We start from the raw sequence: 21721 nt of genomic DNA on the forward strand, positions 1-21721 counted from the left end.
ACTATCTGCACTGCCCATTTTGAACATCGCTCTAGCTAGCCAAGCGATTTGACAACAATTGTCACCTTTAGCCACGCCGATCTAGGCACCAATAGCTATGCAGGCTTCCTGCCACCAACAATGGGATCATCTAACTTGAACAGGGCGGTTCTACAATTTTCACACCTCCCCCTGTTCTTGGACAATCAACATCGACACATTCACATGGTGATTGTCTTAAGGTGTGACTAGAAGTGCTGCAGTTATCTTCCTGAGCAAAAGAAGTGGCTCGATCAACTATGTAAACCTCTTCAACAAACGGCTAGTACATTTGCAAGGGTCTCCAGTGAACGCTTGTTTGTCTGCTCAGTTGCCGGTCACCTGAAGAGAGCCAAAGGACACGCTTTGTTTTAGCCTTCGGGCCCCACTGAGGTAATGGAGAAAACATGAGCGTCCCTGGGTGGGCTCGAACCACCAACCTTTCGGTTAACAGCCGAACGCGCTAACCGATTGCGCCACAGAGACTGCACGCCGAGGGCCGGCGCACCGGCCGAGGGAGACATGAATAATAAAAACAAAGTTCCTTAAAAGGCTTCCCAATTGCACATTTCTAGAGTGCCTTCTAGAGTGCCTTCTAGTTAAAGGGGGAGAGAGGCAGGGTAAAAGAGGGCATCCTTCGAGCCGGAATCGAACCAGCGACCTAAGGATTACTACGTTGACGCTACAGTCCTCCGCTCTACCAGCTGAGCTATCGAAGGGGCCGCCGGTGGGTCGTAGCCCGTGACTCCTTGCATTCAAAGCCAGCGCTTTGCCCTTTGCGTTAGTCCTTCTGCCTTGAGGGATTGGTCTATGCCGCCTCTGCCTGAAAGGTCAAATGCCTTGGCAGCTGTGATGTGGGAAAGCTCGGCTTCACGTTTTGCACAGCGAGAAAACACAATCGAAGCACCTACCGCGTTTTGTTGGGAGCCCAAAAACCACAGCAGCAACGGTGATGTACCTCCCTGACAGCAAGTAAGCGCAGGAGTGTTTGGAAGCGCATTGCGTCTATCAAAACAAATTGGGCCGAAAGTTAGCAAAAAGTGTTTGGCGTCAGTTGGTAGCAAGAGGCCACACGGGAGGCAGCGTCTTAGCCCGGCTAGCTCAGTCGGTAGAGCATGAGACTCTTAATCTCAGGGTCGTGGGTTCGAGCCCCACGTTGGGCGTATGGCATCGCAACGTTTTGGCCCAGTCAGTGGCATTCATGCGCACTGCACGGCCCCACCTTTACCATATCGACTGGCTTCTCTTCCATTCCCTCTACAAACGGGGAAATGTTTCGAGCTTATCTTTCTAGTGGTCAATTCGTATGGCAGCAAGTTGACCTTGCGCTGGGGCGTGGTTCTTATCAGCGCCACGTGTGACACGAATTGGATAGAGATAGTGGCACAGGCCCCAGACAGCCTTGCGTTGGTGGTATAGTGGTGAGCATAGCTGCCTTCCAAGCAGTTGACCCGGGTTCGATTCCCGGCCAACGCACTCCTATCCCTTTTTGGCCTTGCAAAGCGGCCCTAAGCAAAGACCCAAGTCATCCAGGTCCTTGAAGAAAGCTCCTAAGATATCCTGGCTTAGCGACAACTGTGGAGACTTTCTTCGGCATTCGAAAAGTCTCTGGCCTTATGCTTTAACTCGCTCAGGAGGTCCAGCATTATCCAGGGCCAAGGTTCAGCCATTTTGACTACTGATTCCCAAAGAGAATCAACTCTGTCACACACAACATTGCTAAGTATCTGGCAACAACGCTAACACCCTTAGCTGGCATCATATTGCACCATTTGCTATTCGGTGACGAAGGCATCGAATAGCAAATGACCCGCTTTGGACTGTGTCTTGCAAGGCAAGGAAAGGGGTGCATTTGGGCAAGGAGGCCTACAGGAAACCTACCCACACACACCGCTATCTGCTTTTTGGCTCACACCACCCACTGGAACCCAAGCTGGGGCTTCTTAGGACTCTGCAATATCGGGCTGACGCGGTAACAACAAAAAGAGTCTACAGACCCTCTCAGGTGTGCTTTGAAAGCTTGTGGCTAGCCAGACTGGGTCTTGGCTAAACATCCACAAGGTCACGAAAACAAACTGGGGAGAAGCAGAACATTTGGAGAAATATAGTCACCCCCGTAAGCCACTGGAGTGTCAGAAAAACTCCGGAGGATCTTTAACAACAATTGCATCGCTGTGTACTTCAAGTCCAGCAATACACTGGGACGGAAGCTTGTACATCGGCACTATCTGCACTGCCCATTTTGAACATCGCTCTAGCTAGCCAAGCGATTTGACAACAATTGTCACCTTTAGCCACGCCGATCTAGGCACCAATAGCTATGCAGGCTTCCTGCCACCAACAATGGGATCATCTAACTTGAACAGGGCGGTTCTACAATTTTCACACCTCCCCCTGTTCTTGGACAATCAACATCGACACATTCACATGGTGATTGTCTTAAGGTGTGACTAGAAGTGCTGCAGTTATCTTCCTGAGCCAAAGAAGTGGCTCGATCAACTATGTAAACCTCTTCAACAAACGGCTAGTACATTTGCAAGGGTCTCCAGTGAACGCTTGTTTGTCTGCTCAGTTGCCGGTCACCTGAAGAGAGCCAAAGGACACGCTTTGTTTTAGCCTTCGGGCCCCACTGAGGTAATGGAGAAAACATGAGCGTCCCTGGGTGGGCTCGAACCACCAACCTTTCGGTTAACAGCCGAACGCGCTAACCGATTGCGCCACAGAGACTGCACGCCGAGGGCCGGTGCACCGGCCGAGGGAGACATGAATAATAAAAACAAAGTTCCTTAAAAGGCTTCCCAATTGCACATTTCTAGAGTGCCTTCTAGAGTGCCTTCTAGTTAAAGGGGGAGAGAGGCAGGGTAAAAGAGGGCATCCTTCGAGCCGGAATCGAACCAGCGACCTAAGGATTACTACGTTGACGCTACAGTCCTCCGCTCTACCAGCTGAGCTATCGAAGGGGCCGCCGGTGGGTCGTAGCCCGTGACTCCTTGCATTCAAAGCCAGCGCTTTGCCCTTTGCGTTAGTCCTTCTGCCTTGAGGGATTGGTCTATGCCGCCTCTGCCTGAAAGGTCAAATGCCTTGGCAGCTGTGATGTGGGAAAGCTCGGCTTCACGTTTTGCACAGCGAGAAAACACAATCGAAGCACCTACCGCGTTTTGTTGGGAGCCCAAAAACCACAGCAGCAACGGTGATGTACCTCCCTGACAGCAAGTAAGCGCAGGAGTGTTTGGAAGCGCATTGCGTCTATCAAAACAAATTGGGCCGAAAGTTAGCAAAAAGTGTTTGGCGTCAGTTGGTAGCAAGAGGCCACACGGGAGGCAGCGTCTTAGCCCGGCTAGCTCAGTCGGTAGAGCATGAGACTCTTAATCTCAGGGTCGTGGGTTCGAGCCCCACGTTGGGCGTATGGCATCGCAACGTTTTGGCCCAGTCAGTGGCATTCATGCGCACTGCACGGCCCCACCTTTACCATATCGACTGGCTTCTCTTCCATTCCCTCTACAAACGGGGAAATGTTTCGAGCTTATCTTTCTAGTGGTCAATTCGTATGGCAGCAAGTTGACCTTGCGCTGGGGCGTGGTTCTTATCAGCGCCACGTGTGACACGAATTGGATAGAGATAGTGGCACAGGCCCCGGACAGCCTTGCGTTGGTGGTATAGTGGTGAGCATAGCTGCCTTCCAAGCAGTTGACCCGGGTTCGATTCCCGGCCAACGCACTCCTATCCCTTTTTGGCCTTGCAAAGCGGCCCTAAGCAAAGACCCAAGTCATCCAGGTCCTTGAAGAAAGCTCCTAAGATATCCTGGCTTAGCGACAACTGTGGAGACTTTCTTCGGCATTCGAAAAGTCTCTGGCCTTATGCTTTAACTCGCTCAGGAGGTCCAGCATTATCCAGGGCCAAGGTTCAGCCATTTTGACTACTGATTCCCAAAGAGAATCAACTCTGTCACACACAACATTGCTAAGTATCTGGCAACAACGCTAACACCCTTAGCTGGCATCATATTGCACCATTTGCTATTCGGTGACGAAGGCATCGAATAGCAAATGACCCGCTTTGGACTGTGTCTTGCAAGGCAAGGAAAGGGGTGCATTTGGGCAAGGAGGCCTACAGGAAACCTACCCACACACACCGCTATCTGCTTTTTGGCTCACACCACCCACTGGAACCCAAGCTGGGGCTTCTTAGGACTCTGCAATATCGGGCTGACGCGGTAACAACAAAAAGAGTCTACAGACCCTCTCAGGTGTGCTTTGAAAGCTTGTGGCTAGCCAGACTGGGTCTTGGCTAAACATCCACAAGGTCACGAAAACAAACTGGGGAGAAGCAGAACATTTGGAGAAATATAGTCACCCCCGTAAGCCACTGGAGTGTCAGAAAAACTCCGGAGGATCTTTAACAACAATTGCATCGCTGTGTACTTCAAGTCCAGCAATACACTGGGACGGAAGCTTGTACATCGGCACTATCTGCACTGCCCATTTTGAACATCGCTCTAGCTAGCCAAGCGATTTGACAACAATTGTCACCTTTAGCCACGCCGATCTAGGCACCAATAGCTATGCAGGCTTCCTGCCACCAACAATGGGATCATCTAACTTGAACAGGGCGGTTCTACAATTTTCACACCTCCCCCTGTTCTTGGACAATCAACATCGACACATTCACATGGTGATTGTCTTAAGGTGTGACTAGAAGTGCTGCAGTTATCTTCCTGAGCCAAAGAAGTGGCTCGATCAACTATGTAAACCTCTTCAACAAACGGCTAGTACATTTGCAAGGGTCTCCAGTGAACGCTTGTTTGTCTGCTCAGTTGCCGGTCACCTGAAGAGAGCCAAAGGACACGCTTTGTTTTAGCCTTCGGGCCCCACTGAGGTAATGGAGAAAACATGAGCGTCCCTGGGTGGGCTCGAACCACCAACCTTTCGGTTAACAGCCGAACGTGCTAACCGATTGCGCCACAGAGACTGCACGCCGAGGGCTGGCGCACCGGCCGAGGGAGACATGAATAATAAAAACAAAGTTCCTTAAAAGGCTTCCCAATTGCACATTTCTAGAGTGCCTTCTAGAGTGCCTTCTAGTTAAAGGGGGAGAGAGGCAGGGTAAAAGAGGGCATCCTTCGAGCCGGAATCGAACCAGCGACCTAAGGATTACTACGTTGACGCTACAGTCCTCCGCTCTACCAACTGAGCTATCGAAGGGGCCGCCGGTGGGTCGTAGCCCGTGACTCCTTGCATTCAAAGCCAGCGCTTTGCCCTTTGCATTAGTCCTTCTGCCTTGAGGGATTGGTCTATGCCGCCTCTGCCTGAAAGGTCAAATGCCTTGGCAGCTGTGATGTGGGAAAGCTCGGCTTCACGTTTTGCACAGCGAGAAAACACAATCGAAGCACCTACCGCGTTTTGTTGGGAGCCCAAAAACCACAGCAGCAACGGTGATGTACCTCCCTGACAGCAAGTAAGCGCAGGAGTGTTTGGAAGCGCATTGCGTCTATCAAAACAAATTGGGCCGAAAGTTAGCAAAAAGTGTTTGGCGTCAGTTGGTAGCAAGAGGCCACACGGGAGGCAGCGTCTTAGCCCGGCTAGCTCAGTCGGTAGAGCATGAGACTCTTAATCTCAGGGTCGTGGGTTCGAGCCCCACGTTGGGCGTATGGCATCGCAACGTTTTGGCCCAGTCAGTGGCATTCATGCGCACTGCACGGCCCCACCTTTACCATATCGACTGGCTTCTCTTCCATTCCCTCTACAAACGGGGAAATGTTTCGAGCTTATCTTTCTAGTGGTCAATTCGTATGGCAGCAAGTTGACCTTGCGCTGGGGCGTGGTTCTTATCAGCGCCACGTGTGACACGAATTGGATAGAGATAGTGGCACAGGCCCCAGACAGCCTTGCGTTGGTGGTATAGTGGTGAGCATAGCTGCCTTCCAAGCAGTTGACCCGGGTTCGATTCCCGGCCAACGCACTCCTATCCCTTTTGGCCTTGCAAAGCGGCCCTAAGCAAAGACCCAAGTCATCCAGGTCCTTGAAGAAAGCTCCTAAGATATCCTGGCTTAGCGACAACTGTGGAGACTTTCTTCGGCATTCGAAAAGTCTCTGGCCTTATGCTTTAACTCGCTCAGGAGGTCCAGCATTATCCAGGGCCAAGGTTCAGCCATTTTGACTACTGATTCCCAAAGAGAATCAACTCTGTCACACACAACATTGCTAAGTATCTGGCAACAACGCTAACACCCTTAGCTGGCATCATATTGCACCATTTGCTATTCGGTGACGAAGGCATCGAATAGCAAATGACCCGCTTTGGACTGTGTCTTGCAAGGCAAGGAAAGGGGTGCATTTGGGCAAGGAGGCCTACAGGAAACCTACCCACACACACCGCTATCTGCTTTTTGGCTCACACCACCCACTGGAACCCAAGCTGGGGCTTCTTAGGACTCTGCAATATCGGGCTGACGCGGTAACAACAAAAAGAGTCTACAGACCCTCTCAGGTGTGCTTTGAAAGCTTGTGGCTAGCCAGACTGGGTCTTGGCTAAACATCCACAAGGTCACGAAAACAAACTGGGGAGAAGCAGAACATTTGGAGAAATATAGTCACCCCCGTAAGCCACTGGAGTGTCAGAAAAACTCCGGAGGATCTTTAACAACAATTGCATCGCTGTGTACTTCAAGTCCAGCAATACACTGGGACGGAAGCTTGTACATCGGCACTATCTGCACTGCCCATTTTGAACATCGCTCTAGCTAGCCAAGCGATTTGACAACAATTGTCACCTTTAGCCACGCCGATCTAGGCACCAATAGCTATGCAGGCTTCCTGCCACCAACAATGGGATCATCTAACTTGAACAGGGCGGTTCTACAATTTTCACACCTCCCCCTGTTCTTGGACAATCAACATCGACACATTCACATGGTGATTGTCTTAAGGTGTGACTAGAAGTGCTGCAGTTATCTTCCTGAGCCAAAGAAGTGGCTCGATCAACTATGTAAACCTCTTCAACAAACGGCTAGTACATTTGCAAGGGTCTCCAGTGAACGCTTGTTTGTCTGCTCAGTTGCCGGTCACCTGAAGAGAGCCAAAGGACACGCTTTGTTTTAGCCTTCGGGCCCCACTGAGGTAATGGAGAAAACATGAGCGTCCCTGGGTGGGCTCGAACCACCAACCTTTCGGTTAACAGCTGAACGCGCTAACCGATTGCGCCACAGAGACTGCACGCCGAGGGCCGGCGCACCGGCCGAGGGAGACATGAATAATAAAAACAAAGTTCCTTAAAAGGCTTCCCAATTGCACATTTCTAGAGTGCCTTCTAGAGTGCCTTCTAGTTAAAGGGGGAGAGAGGCAGGGTAAAAGAGGGCATCCTTCGAGCCGGAATCGAACCAGCGACCTAAGGATTACTACGTTGACGCTACAGTCCTCCGCTCTACCAGCTGAGCTATCGAAGGGGCCGCCGGTGGGACGTAGCCCGTGACTCCTTGCATTCAAAGCCAGCGCTTTGCCCTTTGCGTTAGTCCTTCTGCCTTGAGGGATTGGTCTATGCCGCCTCTGCCTGAAAGGTCAAATGCCTTGGCAGCTGTGATGTGGGAAAGCTCGGCTTCACGTTTTGCACAGCGAGAAAACACAATCGAAGCACCTACCGCGTTTTGTTGGGAGCCCAAAAACCACAGCAGCAACGGTGATGTACCTCCCTGACAGCAAGTAAGCGCAGGAGTGTTTGGAAGCGCATTGCGTCTATCAAAACAAATTGGGCCGAAAGTTAGCAAAAAGTGTTTGGCGTCAGTTGGTAGCAAGAGGCCACACGGGAGGCAGCGTCTTAGCCCGGCTAGCTCAGTCGGTAGAGCATGAGACTCTTAATCTCAGGGTCGTGGGTTCGAGCCCCACGTTGGGCGTATGGCATCGCAACGTTTTGGCCCAGTCAGTGGCATTCATGCGCACTGCACGGCCCCACCTTTACCATATCGACTGGCTTCTCTTCCATTCCCTCTACAAACGGGGAAATGTTTCGAGCTTATCTTTCTAGTGGTCAATTCGTATGGCAGCAAGTTGACCTTGCGCTGGGGCGTGGTTCTTATCAGCGCCACGTGTGACACGAATTGGATAGAGATAGTGGCACAGGCCCCAGACAGCCTTGCGTTGGTGGTATAGTGGTGAGCATAGCTGCCTTCCAAGCAGTTGACCCGGGTTCGATTCCCGGCCAACGCACTCCTATCCCTTTTTGGCCTTGCAAAGCGGCCCTAAGCAAAGACCCAAGTCATCCAGGTCCTTGAAGAAAGCTCCTAAGATATCCTGGCTTAGCGACAACTGTGGAGACTTTCTTCGGCATTCGAAAAGTCTCTGGCCTTATGCTTTAACTCGCTCAGGAGGTCCAGCATTATCCAGGGCCAAGGTTCAGCCATTTTGACTACTGATTCCCAAAGAGAATCAACTCTGTCACACACAACATTGCTAAGTATCTGGCAACAACGCTAACACCCTTAGCTGGCATCATATTGCACCATTTGCTATTCGGTGACGAAGGCATCGAATAGCAAATGACCCGCTTTGGACTGTGTCTTGCAAGGCAAGGAAAGGGGTGCATTTGGGCAAGGAGGCCTACAGGAAACCTACCCACACACACCGCTATCTGCTTTTTGGCTCACACCACCCACTGGAACCCAAGCTGGGGCTTCTTAGGACTCTGCAATATCGGGCTGACGCGGTAACAACAAAAAGAGTCTACAGACCCTCTCAGGTGTGCTTTGAAAGCTTGTGGCTAGCCAGACTGGGTCTTGGCTAAACATCCACAAGGTCACGAAAACAAACTGGGGAGAAGCAGAACATTTGGAGAAATATAGTCACCCCCGTAAGCCACTGGAGTGTCAGAAAAACTCCGGAGGATCTTTAACAACAATTGCATCGCTGTGTACTTCAAGTCCAGCAATACACTGGGACGGAAGCTTGTACATCGGCACTATCTGCACTGCCCATTTTGAACATCGCTCTAGCTAGCCAAGCGATTTGACAACAATTGTCACCTTTAGCCACGCCGATCTAGGCACCAATAGCTATGCAGGCTTCCTGCCACCAACAATGGGATCATCTAACTTGAACAGGGCGGTTCTACAATTTTCACACCTCCCCCTGTTCTTGGACAATCAACATCGACACATTCACATGGTGATTGTCTTAAGGTGTGACTAGAAGTGCTGCAGTTATCTTCCTGAGCCAAAGAAGTGGCTCGATCAACTATGTAAACCTCTTCAACAAACGGCTAGTACATTTGCAAGGGTCTCCAGTGAACGCTTGTTTGTCTGCTCAGTTGCCGGTCACCTGAAGAGAGCCAAAGGACACGCTTTGTTTTAGCCTTCGGGCCCCACTGAGGTAATGGAGAAAACATGAGCGTCCCTGGGTGGGCTCGAACCACCAACCTTTCGGTTAACAGCCGAACGCGCTAACCGATTGCGCCACAGAGACTGCACGCCGAGGGCCAGCGCACCGGCCGAGGGAGACATGAATAATAAAAACAAAGTTCCTTAAAAGGCTTCCCAATTGCACATTTCTAGAGTGCCTTCTAGAGTGCCTTCTAGTTAAAGGGGGAGAGAGGCAGGGTAAAAGAGGGCATCCTTCGAGCCGGAATCGAACCAGCGACCTAAGGATTACTACGTTGACGCTACAGTCCTCCGCTCTACCAGCTGAGCTATCGAAGGGGCCGCCGGTGGGTCGTAGCCCGTGACTCCTTGCATTCAAAGCCAGCGCTTTGCCCTTTGCGTTAGTCCTTCTGCCTTGAGGGATTGGTCTATGCCGCCTCTGCCTGAAAGGTCAAATGCCTTGGCAGCTGTGATGTGGGAAAGCTCGGCTTCACGTTTTGCACAGCGAGAAAACACAATCGAAGCACCTACCGCGTTTTGTTGGGAGCCCAAAAACCACAGCAGCAACGGTGATGTACCTCCCTGACAGCAAGTAAGCGCAGGAGTGTTTGGAAGCGCATTGCGTCTATCAAAACAAATTGGGCCGAAAGTTAGCAAAAAGTGTTTGGCGTCAGTTGGTAGCAAGAGGCCACACGGGAGGCAGCGTCTTAGCCCGGCTAGCTCAGTCGGTAGAGCATGAGACTCTTAATCTCAGGGTCGTGGGTTCGAGCCCCACGTTGGGCGTATGGCATCGCAACGTTTTGGCCCAGTCAGTGGCATTCATGCGCACTGCACGGCCCCACCTTTACCATATCGACTGGCTTCTCTTCCATTCCCTCTACAAACGGGGAAATGTTTCGAGCTTATCTTTCTAGTGGTCAATTCGTATGGCAGCAAGTTGACCTTGCGCTGGGGCGTGGTTCTTATCAGCGCCACGTGTGACACGAATTGGATAGAGATAGTGGCACAGGCCCCGGACAGCCTTGCGTTGGTGGTATAGTGGTGAGCATAGCTGCCTTCCAAGCAGTTGACCCGGGTTCGATTCCTGGCCAACGCACTCCTATCCCTTTTTGGCCTTGCAAAGCGGCCCTAAGCAAAGACCCAATTCATCCAGGTCCTTGAAAAAAGCTCCTAAGATATCCTGGCTTAGCGACAACTGTGGAGACTTTCTTCGGCATTCGAAAAGTCTCTGGCCTTATGCTTTAACTCGCTCAGGAGGTCCAGCATTATCCAGGGCCAAGGTTCAGCCATTTTGACTACTGATTCCCAAAGAGAATCAACTCTGTCACACACAACATTGCTAAGTATCTGGCAACAACGCTAACACCCTTAGCTGGCATCATATTGCACCATTTGCTATTCGGTGACGAAGGCATCGAATAGCAAATGACCCGCTTTGGACTGTGTCTTGCAAGGCAAGGAAAGGGGTGCATTTGGGCAAGGAGGCCTACAGGAAACCTACCCACACACACCGCTATCTGCTTTTTGGCTCACACCACCCACTGGAACCCAAGCTGGGGCTTCTTAGGACTCTGCAATATCGGGCTGACGCGGTAACAACAAAAAGAGTCTACAGACCCTCTCAGGTGTGCTTTGAAAGCTTGTGGCTAGCCAGACTGGGTCTTGGCTAAACATCCACAAGGTCACGAAAACAAACTGGGGAGAAGCAGAACATTTGGAGAAATATAGTCACCCCCGTAAGCCACTGGAGTGTCAGAAAAACTCCGGAGGATCTTTAACAACAATTGCATCGCTGTGTACTTCAAGTCCAGCAATACACTGGGACGGAAGCTTGTACATCGGCACTATCTGCACTGCCCATTTTGAACATCGCTCTAGCTAGCCAAGCGATTTGACAACAATTGTCACCTTTAGCCACGCCGATCTAGGCACCAATAGCTATGCAGGCTTCCTGCCACCAACAATGGGATCATCTAACTTGAACAGGGCGGTTCTACAATTTTCACACCTCCCCCTGTTCTTGGACAATCAACATCGACACATTCACATGGTGATTGTCTTAAGGTGTGACTAGAAGTGCTGCAGTTATCTTCCTGAGCCAAAGAAGTGGCTCGATCAACTATGTAAACCTCTTCAACAAACGGCTAGTACATTTGCAAGGGTCTCCAGTGAACGCTTGTTTGTCTGCTCAGTTGCCGGTCACCTGAAGAGAGCCAAAGGACACGCTTTGTTTTAGCCTTCGGGCCCCACTGAGGTAATGGAGAAAACATGAGCGTCCCTGGGTGGGCTCGAACCACCAACCTTTCGGTTAACAGCCGAACGCGCTAACCGATTGCGCCACAGAGACTGCACGCCGAGGGCCGGCGCACCGGCCGAGGGAGACATGAATAATAAAAACAAAGTTCCTTAAAAGGCTTCCCAATTGCACATTTCTAGAGTGCCTTCTAGAGTGCCTTCTAGTTAAAGGGGGAGAGAGGCAGGGTAAAAGAGGGCATCCTTCGAGCCGGAATCGAACCAGCGACCTAAGGATTACTACGTTGACGCTACAGTCCTCCGCTCTACCAGCTGAGCTATCGAAGGGGCCGCCGGTGGGTCGTAGCCCGTGACTCCTTGCATTCAAAGCCAGCGCTTTGCCCTTTGCGTTAGTCCTTCTGCCTTGAGGGATTGGTCTATGCCGCCTCTGCCTGAAAGGTCAAATGCCTTGGCAGCTGTGATGTGGGAAAGCTCGGCTTCACGTTTTGCACAGCGAGAAAACACAATCGAAGCACCTACCGCGTTTTGTTGGGAGCCCAAAAACCACAGCAGCAACGGTGATGTACCTCCCTGACAGCAAGTAAGCGCAGGAGTGTTTGGAAGCGCATTGCGTCTATCAAAACAAATTGGGCCGAAAGTTAGCAAAAAGTGTTTGGCGTCAGTTGGTAGCAAGAGGCCACACGGGAGGCAGCGTCTTAGCCCGGCTAGCTCAGTCGGTAGAGCATGAGACTCTTAATCTCAGGGTCGTGGGTTCGAGCCCCACGTTGGGCGTATGGCATCGCAACGTTTTGGCCCAGTCAGTGGCATTCATGCGCACTGCACGGCCCCACCTTTACCATATCGACTGGCTTCTCTTCCATTCCCTCTACAAACGGGGAAATGTTTCGAGCTTATCTTTCTAGTGGTCAATTCGTATGGCAGCAAGTTGACCTTGCGCTGGGGCGTGGTTCTTATCAGCGCCACGTGTGACACGAATTGGATAGAGATAGTGGCACAGGCCCCGGACAGCCTTGCGTTGGTGGTATAGTGGTGAGCATAGCTGCCTTCCAAGCAGTTGACCCGGGTTCGATTCCCGGCCAACGCACTCCTATCCCTTTTTGGCCTTGCAAAGCGGCCCTAAGCAAAGACCCAAGTCATCCAGGTCCTTGAAGAAAGCTCCTAAGATATCCTGGCTTAGCGACAACTGTGGAGACTTTCTTCGGCATTCGAAAAGTCTCTGGCCTTATGCTTTAACTCGCTCAGGAGGTCCAGCATTATCCAGGGCCAAGGTTCAGCCATTTTGACTACTGATTCCCAAAGAGAATCAACTCTGTCACACACAACATTGCTAAGTATCTGGCAACAACGCTAACACCCTTAGCTGGCATCATATTGCACCATTTGCTATTCGGTGACGAAGGCATCGAATAGCAAATGACCCGCTTTGGACTGTGTCTTGCAAGGCAAGGAAAGGGGTGCATTTGGGCAAGGAGGCCTACAGGAAACCTACCCACACACACCGCTATCTGCTTTTTGGCTCACACCACCCACTGGAACCCAAGCTGGGGCTTCTTAGGACTCTGCAATATCGGGCTGACGCGGTAACAACAAAAAGAGTCTACAGACCCTCTCAGGTGTGCTTTGAAAGCTTGTGGCTAGCCAGACTGGGTCTTGGCTAAACATCCACAAGGTCACGAAAACAAACTGGGGAGAAGCAGAACATTTGGAGAAATATAGTCACCCCCGTAAGCCACTGGAGTGTCAGAAAAACTCCGGAGGATCTTTAACAACAATTGCATCGCTGTGTACTTCAAGTCCAGCAATACACTGGGACGGAAGCTTGTACATCGGCACTATCTGCACTGCCCATTTTGAACATCGCTCTAGCTAGCCAAGCGATTTGACAACAATTGTCACCTTTAGCCACGCCGATCTAGGCACCAATAGCTATGCAGGCTTCCTGCCACCAACAATGGGATCATCTAACTTGAACAGGGCGGTTCTACAATTTTCACACCTCCCCCTGTTCTTGGACAATCAACATCGACACATTCACATGGTGATTGTCTTAAGGTGTGACTAGAAGTGCTGCAGTTATCTTCCTGAGCCAAAGAAGTGGCTCGATCAACTATGTAAACCTCTTCAACAAACGGCTAGTACATTTGCAAGGGTCTCCAGTGAACGCTTGTTTGTCTGCTCAGTTGCCGGTCACCTGAAGAGAGCCAAAGGACACGCTTTGTTTTAGCCTTCGGGCCCCACTGAGGTAATGGAGAAAACATGAGCGTCCCTGGGTGGGCTCGAACCACCAACCTTTCGGTTAACAGCCGAACGCGCTAACCGATTGCGCCACAGAGACTGCACGCCGAGGGCCGGCGCACCGGCCGAGGGAGACATGAATAATAAAAACAAAGTTCCTTAAAAGGCTTCCCAATTGCACATTTCTAGAGTGCCTTCTAGAGTGCCTTCTAGTTAAAGGGGGAGAGAGGCAGGGTAAAAGAGGGCATCCTTCGAGCCGGAATCGAACCAGCGACCTAAGGATTACTACGTTGACGCTACAGTCCTCCGCTCTACCAGCTGAGCTATCGAAGGGGCCGCCGGTGGGTCGTAGCCCGTGACTCCTTGCATTCAAAGCCAGCGCTTTGCCCTTTGCGTTAGTCCTTCTGCCTTGAGGGATTGGTCTATGCCGCCTCTGCCTGAAAGGTCAAATGCCTTGGCAGCTGTGATGTGGGAAAGCTCGGCTTCACGTTTTGCACAGCGAGAAAACACAATCGAAGCACCTACCGCGTTTTGTTGGGAGCCCAAAAACCACAGCAGCAACGGTGATGTACCTCCCTGACAGCAAGTAAGCGCAGGAGTGTTTGGAAGCGCATTGCGTCTATCAAAACAAATTGGGCCGAAAGTTAGCAAAAAGTGTTTGGCGTCAGTTGGTAGCAAGAGGCCACACGGGAGGCAGCGTCTTAGCCCGGCTAGCTCAGTCGGTAGAGCATGAGACTCTTAATCTCAGGGTCGTGGGTTCGAGCCCCACGTTGGGCGTATGGCATCGCAACGTTTTGGCCCAGTCAGTGGCATTCATGCGCACTGCACGGCCCCACCTTTACCATATCGACTGGCTTCTCTTCCATTCCCTCTACAAACGGGGAAATGTTTCGAGCTTATCTTTCTAGTGGTCAATTCGTATGGCAGCAAGTTGACCTTGCGCTGGGGCGTGGTTCTTATCAGCGCCACGTGTGACACGAATTGGATAGAGATAGTGGCACAGGCCCCGGACAGCCTTGCGTTGGTGGTATAGTGGTGAGCATAGCTGCCTTCCAAGCAGTTGACCCGGGTTCGATTCCCGGCCAACGCACTCCTATCCCTTTTTGGCCTTGCAAAGCGGCCCTAAGCAAAGACCCAAGTCATCCAGGTCCTTGAAGAAAGCTCCTAAGATATCCTGGCTTAGCGACAACTGTGGAGACTTTCTTCGGCATTCGAAAAGTCTCTGGCCTTATGCTTTAACTCGCTCAGGAGGTCCAGCATTATCCAGGGCCAAGGTTCAGCCATTTTGACTACTGATTCCCAAAGAGAATCAACTCTGTCACACACAACATTGCTAAGTATCTGGCAACAACGCTAACACCCTTAGCTGGCATCATATTGCACCATTTGCTATTCGGTGACGAAGGCATCGAATAGCAAATGACCCGCTTTGGACTGTGTCTTGCAAGGCAAGGAAAGGGGTGCATTTGGGCAAGGAGGCCTACAGGAAACCTACCCACACACACCGCTATCTGCTTTTTGGCTCACACCACCCACTGGAACCCAAGCTGGGGCTTCTTAGGACTCTGCAATATCGGGCTGACGCGGTAACAACAAAAAGAGTCTACAGACCCTCTCAGGTGTGCTTTGAAAGCTTGTGGCTAGCCAGACTGGGTCTTGGCTAAACATCCACAAGGTCACGAAAACAAACTGGGGAGAAGCAGAACATTTGGAGAAATATAGTCACCCCCGTAAGCCACTGGAGTGTCAGAAAAACTCCGGAGGATCTTTAACAACAATTGCATCGCTGTGTACTTCAAGTCCAGCAATACACTGGGACGGAAGCTTGTACATCGGCACTATCTGCACTGCCCATTTTGAACATCGCTCTAGCTAGCCAAGCGATTTGACAACAATTGTCACCTTTAGCCACGCCGATCTAGGCACCAATAGCTATGCAGGCTTCCTGCCACCAACAATGGGATCATCTAACTTGAACAGGGCGGTTCTACAATTTTCACACCTCCCCCTGTTCTTGGACAATCAACATCGACACATTCACATGGTGATTGTCTTAAGGTGTGACTAGAAGTGCTGCAGTTATCTTCCTGAGCCAAAGAAGTGGCTCGATCAACTATGTAAACCTCTTCAACAAACGGCTAGTACATTTGCAAGGGTCTCCAGTGAACGCTTGTTTGTCTGCTCAGTTGCCGGTCACCTGAAGAGAGCCAAAGGACACGCTTTGTTTTAGCCTTCGGGCCCCACTGAGGTAATGGAGAAAACATGAGCGTCCCTGGGTGGGCTCGAACCACCAACCTTTCGGTTAACAGCCGAACGCGCTAACCGATTGCGCCACAGAGACTGCACGCCGAGGGACGGCGCACCGGCCGAGGGAGACATGAATAATAAAAACAAAGTTCCTTAAAAGGCTTCCCAATTGCACATTTCTAGAGTGCCTTCTAGAGTGCCTTCTAGTTAAAGGGGGAGAGAGGCAGGGTAAAAGAGGGCATCCTTCGAGCCGGAATCGAACCAGCGACCTAAGGATTACTACGTTGACGCTACAGTCCTCCGCTCTACCAGCTGAGCTATCGAAGGGGCCGCCGGTGGGTCGTAGCCCGTGACTCCTTGCATTCAAAGCCAGCGCTTTGCCCTTTGCGTTAGTCCTTCTGCCTTGAGGGATTGGTCTATGCCGCCTCTGCCTGAAAGGTCAAATGCCTTGGCAGCTGTGATGTGGGAAAGCTCGGCTTCACGTTTTGCACAGCGAGAAAACACAATCGAAGCACCTACCGCGTTTTGTTGGGAGCCCAAAAACCACAGCAGCAACGGTGATGTACCTCCCTGACAGCAAGTAAGCGCAGGAGTGTTTGGAAGCGCATTGCGTCTATCAAAACAAATTGGGCCGAAAGTTAGCAAAAAGTGTTTGGCGTCAGTTGGTAGCAAGAGGCCACACGGGAGGCAGCGTCTTAGCCCGGCTAGCTCAGTCGGTAGAGCATGAGACTCTTAATCTCAGGGTCGTGGGTTCGAGCCCCACGTTGGGCGTATGGCATCGCAACGTTTTGGCCCAGTCAGTGGCATTCATGCGCACTGCACGGCCCCACCTTTACCATATCGACTGGCTTCTCTTCCATTCCCTCTACAAACGGGGAAATGTTTCGAGCTTATCTTTCTAGTGGTCAATTCGTATGGCAGCAAGTTGACCTTGCGCTGGGGCGTGGTTCTTATCAGCGCCACGTGTGACACGAATTGGATAGAGATAGTGGCACAGGCCCCGGACAGCCTTGCGTTGGTGGTATAGTGGTGAGCATAGCTGCCTTCCAAGCAGTTGACCCGGGTTCGATTCCCGGCCAACGCACTCCTATCCCTTTTTGGCCTTGCAAAGCGGCCCTAAGCAAAGACCCAAGTCATCCAGGTCCTTGAAGAAAGCTCCTAAGATATCCTGGCTTAGCGACAACTGTGGAGACTTTCTTCGGCATTCGAAAAGTCTCTGGCCTTATGCTTTAACTCGCTCAGGAGGTCCAGCATTATCCAGGGCCAAGGTTCAGCCATTTTGACTACTGATTCCCAAAGAGAATCAACTCTGTCACACACAACATTGCTAAGTATCTGGCAACAACGCTAACACCCTTAGCTGGCATCATATTGCACCATTTGCTATTCGGTGACGAAGGCATCGAATAGCAAATGACCCGCTTTGGACTGTGTCTTGCAAGGCAAGGAAAGGGGTGCATTTGGGCAAGGAGGCCTACAGGAAACCTACCCACACACACCGCTATCTGCTTTTTGGCTCACACCACCCACTGGAACCCAAGCTGGGGCTTCTTAGGACTCTGCAATATCGGGCTGACGCGGTAACAACAAAAAGAGTCTACAGACCCTCTCAGGTGTGCTTTGAAAGCTTGTGGCTAGCCAGACTGGGTCTTGGCTAAACATCCACAAGGTCACGAAAACAAACTGGGGAGAAGCAGAACATTTGGAGAAATATAGTCACCCCCGTAAGCCACTGGAGTGTCAGAAAAACTCCGGAGGATCTTTAACAACAATTGCATCGCTGTGTACTTCAAGTCCAGCAATACACTGGGACGGAAGCTTGTACATCGGCACTATCTGCACTGCCCATTTTGAACATCGCTCTAGCTAGCCAAGCGATTTGACAACAATTGTCACCTTTAGCCACGCCGATCTAGGCACCAATAGCTATGCAGGCTTCCTGCCACCAACAATGGGATCATCTAACTTGAACAGGGCGGTTCTACAATTTTCACACCTCCCCCTGTTCTTGGACAATCAACATCGACACATTCACATGGTGATTGTCTTAAGGTGTGACTAGAAGTGCTGCAGTTATCTTCCTGAGCCAAAGAAGTGGCTCGATCAACTATGTAAACCTCTTCAACAAACGGCTAGTACATTTGCAAGGGTCTCCAGTGAACGCTTGTTTGTCTGCTCAGTTGCCGGTCACCTGAAGAGAGCCAAAGGACACGCTTTGTTTTAGCCTTCGGGCCCCACTGAGGTAATGGAGAAAACATGAGCGTCCCTGGGTGGGCTCGAACCACCAACCTTTCGGTTAACAGCCGAACGCGCTAACCGATTGCGCCACAGAGACTGCACGCCGAGGGCCGGCGCACCGGCCGAGGGAGACATGAATAATAAAAACAAAGTTCCTTAAAAGGCTTCCCAATTGCACATTTCTAGAGTGCCTTCTAGAGTGCCTTCTAGTTAAAGGGGGAGAGAGGCAGGGTAAAAGAGGGCATCCTTCGAGCCGGAATCGAACCAGCGACCTAAGGATTACTACGTTGACGCTACAGTCCTCCGCTCTACCAGCTGAGCTATCGAAGGGGCCGCCGGTGGGTCGTAGCCCGTGACTCCTTGCATTCAAAGCCAGCGCTTTGCCCTTTGCGTTAGTCCTTCTGCCTTGAGGGATTGGTCTATGCCGCCTCTGCCTGAAAGGTCAAATGCCTTGGCAGCTGTGATGTGGGAAAGCTCGGCTTCACGTTTTGCACAGCGAGAAAACACAATCGAAGCACCTACCGCGTTTTGTTGGGAGCCCAAAAACCACAGCAGCAACGGTGATGTACCTCCCTGACAGCAAGTAAGCGCAGGAGTGTTTGGAAGCGCATTGCGTCTATCAAAACAAATTGGGCCGAAAGTTAGCAAAAAGTGTTTGGCGTCAGTTGGTAGCAAGAGGCCACACGGGAGGCAGCGTCTTAGCCCGGCTAGCTCAGTCGGTAGAGCATGAGACTCTTAATCTCAGGGTCGTGGGTTCGAGCCCCACGTTGGGCGTATGGCATCGCAACGTTTTGGCCCAGTCAGTGGCATTCATGCGCACTGCACGGCCCCACCTTTACCATATCGACTGGCTTCTCTTCCATTCCCTCTACAAACGGGGAAATGTTTCGAGCTTATCTTTCTAGTGGTCAATTCGTATGGCAGCAAGTTGACCTTGCGCTGGGGCGTGGTTCTTATCAGCGCCACGTGTGACACGAATTGGATAGAGATAGTGGCACAGGCCCCGGACAGCCTTGCGTTGGTGGTATAGTGGTGAGCATAGCTGCCTTCCAAGCAGTTGACCCGGGTTCGATTCCCGGCCAACGCACTCCTATCCCTTTTTGGCCTTGCAAAGCGGCCCTAAGCAAAGACCCAAGTCATCCAGGTCCTTGAAGAAAGCTCCTAAGATATCCTGGCTTAGCGACAACTGTGGAGACTTTCTTCGGCATTCGAAAAGTCTCTGGCCTTATGCTTTAACTCGCTCAGGAGGTCCAGCATTATCCAGGGCCAAGGTTCAGCCATTTTGACTACTGATTCCCAAAGAGAATCAACTCTGTCACACACAACATTGCTAAGTATCTGGCAACAACGCTAACACCCTTAGCTGGCATCATATTGCACCATTTGCTATTCGGTGACGAAGGCATCGAATAGCAAATGACCCGCTTTGGACTGTGTCTTGCAAGGCAAGGAAAGGGGTGCATTTGGGCAAGGAGGCCTACAGGAAACCTACCCACACACACCGCTATCTGCTTTTTGGCTCACACCACCCACTGGAACCCAAGCTGGGGCTTCTTAGGACTCTGCAATATCGGGCTGACGCGGTAACAACAAAAAGAGTCTACAGACCCTCTCAGGTGTGCTTTGAAAGCTTGTGGCTAGCCAGACTGGGTCTTGGCTAAACATCCACAAGGTCACGAAAACAAACTGGGGAGAAGCAGAACATTTGGAGAAATATAGTCACCCCCGTAAGCCACTGGAGTGTCAGAAAAACTCCGGAGGATCTTTAACAACAATTGCATCGCTGTGTACTTCAAGTCCAGCAATACACTGGGACGGAAGCTTGTACATCGGCACTATCTGCACTGCCCATTTTGAACATCGCTCTAGCTAGCCAAGCGATTTGACAACAATTGTCACCTTTAGCCACGCCGATCTAGGCACCAATAGCTATGCAGGCTTCCTGCCACCAACAATGGGATCATCTAACTTGAACAGGGCGGTTCTACAATTTTCACACCTCCCCCTGTTCTTGGACAATCAACATCGACACATTCACATGGTGATTGTCTTAAGGTGTGACTAGAAGTGCTGCAGTTATCTTCCTGAGCCAAAGAAGTGGCTCGATCAACTATGTAAACCTCTTCAACAAACGGCTAGTACATTTGCAAGGGTCTCCAGTGAACGCTTGTTTGTCTGCTCAGTTGCCGGTCACCTGAAGAGAGCCAAAGGACACGCTTTGTTTTAGCCTTCGGGCCCCACTGAGGTAATGGAGAAAACATGAGCGTCCCTGGGTGGGCTTGAACCACCAACCTTTCGGTTAACAGCCGAACGCGCTAACCGATTGCGCCACAGAGACTGCACGCCGAGGGCCGGCGCACCGGCCGAGGGAGACATGAATAATAAAAACAAAGTTCCTTAAAAGGCTTCCCAATTGCACATTTCTAGAGTGCCTTCTAGAGTGCCTTCTAGTTAAAGGGGGAGAGAGGCAGGGTAAAAGAGGGCATCCTTCGAGCCGGAATCGAACCAGCGACCTAAGGATTACTACGTTGACGCTACAGTCCTCCGCTCTACCAGCTGAGCTATCGAAGGGGCCGCCGGTGGGTCGTAGCCCGTGACTCCTTGCATTCAAAGCCAGCGCTTTGCCCTTTGCGTTAGTCCTTCTGCCTTGAGGGATTGGTCTATGCCGCCTCTGCCTGAAAGGTCAAATGCCTTGGCAGCTGTGATGTGGGAAAGCTCGGCTTCACGTTTTGCACAGCGAGAAAACACAATCGAAGCACCTACCGCGTTTTGTTGGGAGCCCAAAAACCACAGCAGCAACGGTGATGTACCTCCCTGACAGCAAGTAAGCGCAGGAGTGTTTGGAAGCGCATTGCGTCTATCAAAACAAATTGGGCCGAAAGTTAGCAAAAAGTGTTTGGCGTCAGTTGGTAGCAAGAGGCCACACGGGAGGCAGCGTCTTAGCCCGGCTAGCTCAGTCGGTAGAGCATGAGACTCTTAATCTCAGGGTCGTGGGTTCGAGCCCCACGTTGGGCGTATGGCATCGCAACGTTTTGGCCCAGTCAGTGGCATTCATGCGCACTGCACGGCCCCACCTTTACCATATCGACTGGCTTCTCTTCCATTCCCTCTACAAACGGGGAAATGTTTCGAGCTTATCTTTCTAGTGGTCAATTCGTATGGCAGCAAGTTGACCTTGCGCTGGGGCGTGGTTCTTATCAGCGCCACGTGTGACACGAATTGGATAGAGATAGTGGCACAGGCCCCGGACAGCCTTGCGTTGGTGGTATAGTGGTGAGCATAGCTGCCTTCCAAGCAGTTGACCCGGGTTCGATTCCCGGCCAACGCACTCCTATCCCTTTTTGGCCTTGCAAAGCGGCCCTAAGCAAAGACCCAAGTCATCCAGGT

The 21721-nt window shown here is 51.3% G+C and overlaps 36 non-coding genes across 36 annotated transcripts; 19 read left to right on the top strand and 17 right to left on the bottom strand.

Annotated features, from left to right (window-relative positions):
* Positions 1–430: 430 nt before the first annotated feature.
* On the bottom strand, positions 431–504 carry TRNAN-GUU (transfer RNA asparagine (anticodon GUU)). The gene has a single exon. It is a non-coding gene; the product is annotated as a tRNA-Asn (tRNA).
* A 147-nt stretch (positions 505–651) lies between these two features.
* TRNAY-GUA (transfer RNA tyrosine (anticodon GUA)) lies at positions 652–737 on the bottom strand. Its single transcript is given in 2 exon segments — positions 652–687; positions 701–737. It is a non-coding gene; the product is annotated as a tRNA-Tyr (tRNA).
* A 371-nt stretch (positions 738–1108) lies between these two features.
* On the top strand, positions 1109–1181 carry TRNAK-CUU (transfer RNA lysine (anticodon CUU)). Its single transcript has one exon. It is a non-coding gene; the product is annotated as a tRNA-Lys (tRNA).
* A 241-nt stretch (positions 1182–1422) lies between these two features.
* On the top strand, positions 1423–1494 carry TRNAG-UCC (transfer RNA glycine (anticodon UCC)). Its single transcript has one exon. It is a non-coding gene; the product is annotated as a tRNA-Gly (tRNA).
* A 1177-nt stretch (positions 1495–2671) lies between these two features.
* Positions 2672–2745, bottom strand: TRNAN-GUU (transfer RNA asparagine (anticodon GUU)). The gene has a single exon. It is a non-coding gene; the product is annotated as a tRNA-Asn (tRNA).
* Positions 2746–2892: 147 nt separating this feature from the next.
* Positions 2893–2978, bottom strand: TRNAY-GUA (transfer RNA tyrosine (anticodon GUA)). Its single transcript is given in 2 exon segments — positions 2893–2928; positions 2942–2978. It is a non-coding gene; the product is annotated as a tRNA-Tyr (tRNA).
* A 371-nt stretch (positions 2979–3349) lies between these two features.
* TRNAK-CUU (transfer RNA lysine (anticodon CUU)) lies at positions 3350–3422 on the top strand. Its single transcript has one exon. It is a non-coding gene; the product is annotated as a tRNA-Lys (tRNA).
* A 241-nt stretch (positions 3423–3663) lies between these two features.
* Positions 3664–3735, top strand: TRNAG-UCC (transfer RNA glycine (anticodon UCC)). Its single transcript has one exon. It is a non-coding gene; the product is annotated as a tRNA-Gly (tRNA).
* A 1398-nt stretch (positions 3736–5133) lies between these two features.
* Positions 5134–5219, bottom strand: TRNAY-GUA (transfer RNA tyrosine (anticodon GUA)). Its single transcript is given in 2 exon segments — positions 5134–5169; positions 5183–5219. It is a non-coding gene; the product is annotated as a tRNA-Tyr (tRNA).
* A 371-nt stretch (positions 5220–5590) lies between these two features.
* TRNAK-CUU (transfer RNA lysine (anticodon CUU)) lies at positions 5591–5663 on the top strand. The gene has a single exon. It is a non-coding gene; the product is annotated as a tRNA-Lys (tRNA).
* A 241-nt stretch (positions 5664–5904) lies between these two features.
* On the top strand, positions 5905–5976 carry TRNAG-UCC (transfer RNA glycine (anticodon UCC)). The gene has a single exon. It is a non-coding gene; the product is annotated as a tRNA-Gly (tRNA).
* A 1397-nt stretch (positions 5977–7373) lies between these two features.
* Positions 7374–7459, bottom strand: TRNAY-GUA (transfer RNA tyrosine (anticodon GUA)). Its single transcript is given in 2 exon segments — positions 7374–7409; positions 7423–7459. It is a non-coding gene; the product is annotated as a tRNA-Tyr (tRNA).
* A 371-nt stretch (positions 7460–7830) lies between these two features.
* On the top strand, positions 7831–7903 carry TRNAK-CUU (transfer RNA lysine (anticodon CUU)). The gene has a single exon. It is a non-coding gene; the product is annotated as a tRNA-Lys (tRNA).
* A 241-nt stretch (positions 7904–8144) lies between these two features.
* Positions 8145–8216, top strand: TRNAG-UCC (transfer RNA glycine (anticodon UCC)). The gene has a single exon. It is a non-coding gene; the product is annotated as a tRNA-Gly (tRNA).
* A 1177-nt stretch (positions 8217–9393) lies between these two features.
* TRNAN-GUU (transfer RNA asparagine (anticodon GUU)) lies at positions 9394–9467 on the bottom strand. Its single transcript has one exon. It is a non-coding gene; the product is annotated as a tRNA-Asn (tRNA).
* A 147-nt stretch (positions 9468–9614) lies between these two features.
* TRNAY-GUA (transfer RNA tyrosine (anticodon GUA)) lies at positions 9615–9700 on the bottom strand. Its single transcript is given in 2 exon segments — positions 9615–9650; positions 9664–9700. It is a non-coding gene; the product is annotated as a tRNA-Tyr (tRNA).
* A 371-nt stretch (positions 9701–10071) lies between these two features.
* TRNAK-CUU (transfer RNA lysine (anticodon CUU)) lies at positions 10072–10144 on the top strand. Its single transcript has one exon. It is a non-coding gene; the product is annotated as a tRNA-Lys (tRNA).
* A 1490-nt stretch (positions 10145–11634) lies between these two features.
* Positions 11635–11708, bottom strand: TRNAN-GUU (transfer RNA asparagine (anticodon GUU)). The gene has a single exon. It is a non-coding gene; the product is annotated as a tRNA-Asn (tRNA).
* Positions 11709–11855: 147 nt separating this feature from the next.
* Positions 11856–11941, bottom strand: TRNAY-GUA (transfer RNA tyrosine (anticodon GUA)). Its single transcript is given in 2 exon segments — positions 11856–11891; positions 11905–11941. It is a non-coding gene; the product is annotated as a tRNA-Tyr (tRNA).
* A 371-nt stretch (positions 11942–12312) lies between these two features.
* Positions 12313–12385, top strand: TRNAK-CUU (transfer RNA lysine (anticodon CUU)). Its single transcript has one exon. It is a non-coding gene; the product is annotated as a tRNA-Lys (tRNA).
* A 241-nt stretch (positions 12386–12626) lies between these two features.
* Positions 12627–12698, top strand: TRNAG-UCC (transfer RNA glycine (anticodon UCC)). Its single transcript has one exon. It is a non-coding gene; the product is annotated as a tRNA-Gly (tRNA).
* Positions 12699–13875: 1177 nt separating this feature from the next.
* On the bottom strand, positions 13876–13949 carry TRNAN-GUU (transfer RNA asparagine (anticodon GUU)). The gene has a single exon. It is a non-coding gene; the product is annotated as a tRNA-Asn (tRNA).
* A 147-nt stretch (positions 13950–14096) lies between these two features.
* TRNAY-GUA (transfer RNA tyrosine (anticodon GUA)) lies at positions 14097–14182 on the bottom strand. The gene is given in 2 exon segments: positions 14097–14132; positions 14146–14182. It is a non-coding gene; the product is annotated as a tRNA-Tyr (tRNA).
* A 371-nt stretch (positions 14183–14553) lies between these two features.
* On the top strand, positions 14554–14626 carry TRNAK-CUU (transfer RNA lysine (anticodon CUU)). The gene has a single exon. It is a non-coding gene; the product is annotated as a tRNA-Lys (tRNA).
* Positions 14627–14867: 241 nt separating this feature from the next.
* On the top strand, positions 14868–14939 carry TRNAG-UCC (transfer RNA glycine (anticodon UCC)). Its single transcript has one exon. It is a non-coding gene; the product is annotated as a tRNA-Gly (tRNA).
* Positions 14940–16116: 1177 nt separating this feature from the next.
* On the bottom strand, positions 16117–16190 carry TRNAN-GUU (transfer RNA asparagine (anticodon GUU)). Its single transcript has one exon. It is a non-coding gene; the product is annotated as a tRNA-Asn (tRNA).
* Positions 16191–16337: 147 nt separating this feature from the next.
* TRNAY-GUA (transfer RNA tyrosine (anticodon GUA)) lies at positions 16338–16423 on the bottom strand. Its single transcript is given in 2 exon segments — positions 16338–16373; positions 16387–16423. It is a non-coding gene; the product is annotated as a tRNA-Tyr (tRNA).
* A 371-nt stretch (positions 16424–16794) lies between these two features.
* Positions 16795–16867, top strand: TRNAK-CUU (transfer RNA lysine (anticodon CUU)). Its single transcript has one exon. It is a non-coding gene; the product is annotated as a tRNA-Lys (tRNA).
* A 241-nt stretch (positions 16868–17108) lies between these two features.
* Positions 17109–17180, top strand: TRNAG-UCC (transfer RNA glycine (anticodon UCC)). The gene has a single exon. It is a non-coding gene; the product is annotated as a tRNA-Gly (tRNA).
* Positions 17181–18357: 1177 nt separating this feature from the next.
* Positions 18358–18431, bottom strand: TRNAN-GUU (transfer RNA asparagine (anticodon GUU)). Its single transcript has one exon. It is a non-coding gene; the product is annotated as a tRNA-Asn (tRNA).
* Positions 18432–18578: 147 nt separating this feature from the next.
* TRNAY-GUA (transfer RNA tyrosine (anticodon GUA)) lies at positions 18579–18664 on the bottom strand. The gene is given in 2 exon segments: positions 18579–18614; positions 18628–18664. It is a non-coding gene; the product is annotated as a tRNA-Tyr (tRNA).
* A 371-nt stretch (positions 18665–19035) lies between these two features.
* TRNAK-CUU (transfer RNA lysine (anticodon CUU)) lies at positions 19036–19108 on the top strand. The gene has a single exon. It is a non-coding gene; the product is annotated as a tRNA-Lys (tRNA).
* A 241-nt stretch (positions 19109–19349) lies between these two features.
* Positions 19350–19421, top strand: TRNAG-UCC (transfer RNA glycine (anticodon UCC)). Its single transcript has one exon. It is a non-coding gene; the product is annotated as a tRNA-Gly (tRNA).
* Positions 19422–20819: 1398 nt separating this feature from the next.
* Positions 20820–20905, bottom strand: TRNAY-GUA (transfer RNA tyrosine (anticodon GUA)). Its single transcript is given in 2 exon segments — positions 20820–20855; positions 20869–20905. It is a non-coding gene; the product is annotated as a tRNA-Tyr (tRNA).
* Positions 20906–21276: 371 nt separating this feature from the next.
* On the top strand, positions 21277–21349 carry TRNAK-CUU (transfer RNA lysine (anticodon CUU)). Its single transcript has one exon. It is a non-coding gene; the product is annotated as a tRNA-Lys (tRNA).
* A 241-nt stretch (positions 21350–21590) lies between these two features.
* On the top strand, positions 21591–21662 carry TRNAG-UCC (transfer RNA glycine (anticodon UCC)). The gene has a single exon. It is a non-coding gene; the product is annotated as a tRNA-Gly (tRNA).
* Positions 21663–21721: the final 59 nt, after the last annotated feature.

This window comes from Aquarana catesbeiana, unplaced genomic scaffold (assembly GCF_042186555.1).
Source record: "Aquarana catesbeiana isolate 2022-GZ unplaced genomic scaffold, ASM4218655v1 unanchor86, whole genome shotgun sequence".
In the NCBI taxonomy this organism is placed as follows: domain Eukaryota; kingdom Metazoa; phylum Chordata; class Amphibia; order Anura; family Ranidae; genus Aquarana; species Aquarana catesbeiana.